This window comes from Cryptomeria japonica, chromosome 7, assembly GCF_030272615.1.
Source record: "Cryptomeria japonica chromosome 7, Sugi_1.0, whole genome shotgun sequence".
NCBI lineage: Eukaryota > Viridiplantae > Streptophyta > Pinopsida > Cupressales > Cupressaceae > Cryptomeria > Cryptomeria japonica.
In genome coordinates, this window is record NC_081411.1 from 669,861,032 (window position 1) to 669,866,301 (window position 5,270).

Here is a 5,270-nt window from a genome sequence, read left to right on the forward strand (position 1 = left end):
TACCTTTGAAGAAGAGAAGACGTTGGGTATGTGCAAGCTAATGAGTCACAAATTTGCGGAAGTCTGCGCGTTGGAAAATGCGCTCTGCAAAACGGGCCCCCGTTTTTAAAAAACGGGGGCCCGTTAATGGTTCGGGCTCCCGAGCCGAAAGGTCATGGGGTGCCGAAGCCAGATAAAACGGGCCCCCGTTTTTTAAAAAACGGGCCCCCGTTTGTAAACAAAATGGGCCCCCGTTTTTAAACAAAACGGGGGCCCGTTTTTAAAAAACGGGGGCCCGTTTTGAAAAGCTATTTTTACCCTTTTTTTTGGATAATTTTTCATTTTACTGTTGCACAAGAAGATATCGAAAACGGGCCCCCATGCTGTGGTTTCCACTTCAAACCTCCACCACTATCCCAGGTGCACATTCTGTCACCTATTTTCACAGTTCATAATTTTCTTGTATATTTTTCTCTTTTTTTGGTGTATTATTTAGTTTTTTTTTTATTATTTTAGTTTTTTTTAATAGTAGCATATAAATAAATTATTTTTTATATTTGTAAATTCTTGATTTTGATGTAAAATATTTTTGAACAGTTAACCCTAAACCGTAATCAACAAATTTAGAAACCAAAAGCAAACCTAGATAATTAACAAAATGAAATCGACACAAACAAAAAATCAAAAATGAAATGGGAACAAAAACAAAAACGTTCGAAAATGAAATCAACACAAACAAAAAACCGAAAATGAAATGGAAACAAAAACAAAAACGTTCGAAAATGAAATTGACACAAACAAAAAACCAAAAATGAAATGGAAACAAAAACAAAAATGTTCGAAAATGAAATTGACATAAAACCGAACATATGTACCTAAATTGTTCTTAATCCTCATTAGGCAATACAAAAGTTACCACTAAATTAGTATAACCTTAAAAGTAATTAACATTAAGTTTTTCAAATTTTAGATATGAAAGTTTAGGCTTAGGTTTATGCCATGTCATGGCATAAAGGTCCTATTATGTCATGTGATGGTATAAAAGGATCAATTATGGACACAATTTTAGAGCAAAACTAGATAAGTTACTAAAATTGGAGTTTGGTTTACATAGGTTCATAAAGGAAGCTAATATGCCAAATATATAATTCATTAATACAAAATAAAAAATATTCTTGATTTATAATGTTGATTGATAATGAGTTTTCTAAATGGGGTGCTAATTATATATACATCTGAAAGATTTGAAAAATATAATTCCCAAGAAGTATTTTGAATATACAATTGAGGATATATATAATCTCATGGTTAAAGATGCTTAATTTCGATGAAAGTTATTTTTTGTATTACTATGTAAGAAATCCATAAATGGAATGAAAGTAAGACATGGCCATCTAGCATAGATCATCTTATATGTTGAAGGAGTATTTTGAGTTATATTAGAATTATTTGATGTGATTAAGTCCTAATTTTAGGATATGTAGAGTTCTTTTACTTTTAAGGTTGAAATAAAACATGGTGATTATGTTTTATTATCACTTTTATGCTTAACCTAGGTAAAAGTTTTAATGGAATTATTTTCATATTTAGATATATAGATCACAACTTATTATTATTTGTATGTTTCTTGTTTCTTTGAAAGAAATGCATATTGATTTATTTATAAGTAATAATTTATCTAATTATGCATTTATGAAATATATAGAAATTGAGATTTTTTTATTGAGGCTAATTAATTTTAAAACTCAATGGTTATATCCACTATCTAATGATGTAATATATCCAATGTTCTCCCCTTCTTACATATATTTGAACAAGAGATGGAATATTTCAAGACTTGAATGCAACCCTTATGTAAACTTTAATGATGTACATCTACTGATCCTCCTCACTAACCAAGAAACACTAGACTAACTCCATTAATGAATATTTCGAATTTAAAACCTATCAAATGTCTATAAAACATGAGAGAACCTAAAGGGTCTATATCCTCCTTGCCTAATGAGAGAGCAACATTTCTTTGAAAGTCCCAATGAGCCTCAAATGATCCTAATGAATGTAGGGCAGTCTTAATGAACCTAAGAAAGTCCTAATGAGCCTAAGAAAGCAATAATGAACTTGGGACAATCCTAATGAACCTAGGATAGTCCTAATGAACCTACGATAGTGTAAACAAGCCTAGTATAGTGTAAGAAAAAAACACTACAAAAAAGACCTCAAATGCGTTAAATGAATTTCCCAAAAACGCACTCGTGTTTATCTTTTTTTGGTCATTTGGCTACCTTTTTTTACAACATCTTGGTGTATACGCCCCTAAGAAGACCTTTTCCTCAAAACTTTCTTGGATCATGAACTCCTCATGTGCACCAAACATTTAAGTTGCCACTTGGAAGCTTCTAATGCACACAATCCTTTCAATCAATCTACTCCATTGATCTCTCAAAACAATCTTAGTATTTAATCCTCTATCCTTCATTTCTTATTGAACTTTGTAAGAGAATTTGTGTATGGATTGATATCTTAAATTTTATAGAAAGATTATATATGAAAACAAATGATTGCGGAGTTTTATAATAAATGATTTATAGGAAATAATATTTTTTGAAGACCTTTTGTAAATTATAATCTTGTGTAGATTTGATTATGGGAGAAATTTAATGGTGAAATATGCTTAACTCTTCAAAAGTTTTGATGTTTTGTCTTTACATGACAACCACTTAGAATATAATATGTTTTAAGTATGTCATTTATAGTCATGGGAGATTAGTTTTTTTTTAAGATTGTTTGAAGACTAATCAATGTAATATGAATTGATGACAATTATCTCAAAACTACGTAATTGAATTCTAATAGATTTATGATGTTTCATTGAAAGTTTTTATTAAGTTTTATGCGCAAATTTTATATTTCAAGATTCAATAGTATGTACATGTATATTTTTTTAAGTTCAATATTATATTATATATTTCATGTGTATCTCATTCAACAACATAGAAATGTTACTATTTATAAATGTTTTTTTTTAATTTAGTAAAATAGATTCTTCTTTGACATAGAGTTGTATATAATTCATGTATATCTTTATATATGCAGGAGTTCTTTGCCATCATGGATGTTTTTGACATAGATGAACTATTAGGTGAAAATCCGCCACCACAACCCCCTCCTCCTCCTCCTCCTCCTCCTCCTCCACCACCACCACCACCACCACAACCCCCTAGATTGGATGAAATTCGTTTAAGAGAATGAATTAATGAAAACCTACAAGTGATTGAACAAAACATTGCTGCTATCCAAAATGAGCAAGTCACGCCACCCCATCTTGTAGAGTTTGCAAAATCAATGCAAACTGTTGTCGAGTCAGTTAGATCTGTTGATTCTCAATTAGATCAATTTCATAGACGACGACAAGAGTTGCGTGATTTTTATGCCGATGGTTTAACTTATAGACAAATCACAGATTTGAAAATAACCAAAGCTCATTTATGTCCATATTTTACCAACCCAAAAACAAGAGAACCAATGCAACCTAACCAGAAAAGAATTTCAATTAGGTGGTGTGTGCATCCAGAAATGGCTAGATACTTTTGGGATAGATGGTGGATGGTTTTTGATTATCCACCACATCGTAATTATGAGGTCCCTTTTTATTTTTTGAAGAAATTATACTGTGAGTTTGTAATGAACCAAAAACCAAATTATTTTGATATTAAGTCATTCCAGGGTGTTGGTCGTGGAATGCCATAGCATAGATTAGGGGCACGGAGTAATAATCCCCTACCGGATCCACCCATAGTTCCACTTGTTGCTCCATCGATTCCTGCAGATGTCCAAAATACATCATTCATTTCGACATTAGATGCTTTGACTTCCCTCACAGCGAACCTGAGTGAGCAAGCTGCTCACATGGCATCTACTCCTCGATGGATGCCACATATGTGTTCGAGTTGTCATGAGACGTGTGTAGGTCCTACTACTGCTGCAGGATCTACTTCAGTTCCAGATGAGCATGATGCAGCAGATGATAGTATGATGACATCTTATATGGATTTTCTTTGCTCGGATGTTCATCTTGACCAGGTATAGATATATATAATATACATGTACATGTCAATGTTTTTATGTACTTTATTAAATATAGGTATAAACTAAGTGCATCTCTTTTTTTATACAATCTAATACTTCATTAAATAAATTTTGTTTATGTAGATAAGGACTACGCCTAATATTAGAGTTAATATTGCATCTACTGCAAGACAACTCGGCACACCTTATGGGGTATAGTATAAATTTCTATCTAGACATTGTACTAGATCTTTTTAAGTTAATATGCTATCGTCGTATATTATATAAATTTTCATGTTGATACATTGAATGCTTCTTTCTCCAGGATTCAGGTCATGAGGGACCCTCTACATCACATCAAGAAGAGGGTCTGACTATTGTGACACCATCTATGGTATGTATCTTATAATTCTTAACTTAAATATGAACTCTTACAATATTGTAACTTTACTTGAAATTATTTAGTACACATATATATGTTCACTAAATATGATTTCATTAAATGCATGTATGCAGGTGGACACTACCATTAGGATAGGTTATCCTCATAATTTTGATCAGAGCCAATTTGAACGCACATCGACATCCTTTGAGGTATTAATATGTAATACTTAATTTGATCTTATTTTGACTCTTAATTTAAGATTTAATTGGACACTTTGAATTTGACCTTGTACAGGAGTTAGCTAGCACTGCATTTGGTGTTGATACTGCACAAGATACTGCTAGAGGAGATACTGCTATAGGATCTGATGAGCATATGGTAAGTTTGTAACTTAATTTATGAATTCTACTATATTTGATAAATGATTCTTTTAATAGTTAATTTCAAGTAATATTTGAATATTATTTTTTTATTGTACAGCATGAGACAGGTGGATCTGGACCACGTCCCGAGGACAAGAGAGATACTGCTATAGGATCTGATGAGCATATGGTAAGTTTGTAACTTAATTTACGAATTCTACTATATTTGATAAATGATTCTTTTAATAGTTAATTTCAAGTAATATTTTAATATTATTTTTTTATTGTACAGCATGAGACAGGTGGATCTGGACCACGTCCTGGGGACAAGAGAGATACTGCTACAGGATCTGATGAGCATATGGTAAGTTTGTAACTTAATTTACGAATTCTACTATATTTGATAAATGATTCTTTTAATAGTTAATTTCAAGTAATATTTTAATATTATTTTTTTATTGTACAGCATGAGACAGGTG

The 5,270-nt window shown here is 31.6% G+C and overlaps 1 long non-coding RNA gene across 1 annotated transcript; it reads left to right on the forward strand.

Moving 5' to 3' along the window:
- The first annotated feature begins 4,234 nt into the window (after positions 1–4,234).
- LOC131856435 (uncharacterized) lies at positions 4,235–4,639 on the forward strand. Its single transcript, XR_009358448.1, has 3 exons — positions 4,235–4,257; positions 4,370–4,438; positions 4,561–4,639. It is a non-coding gene; the product is annotated as an uncharacterized LOC131856435 (long non-coding RNA).
- Positions 4,640–5,270: the final 631 nt, after the last annotated feature.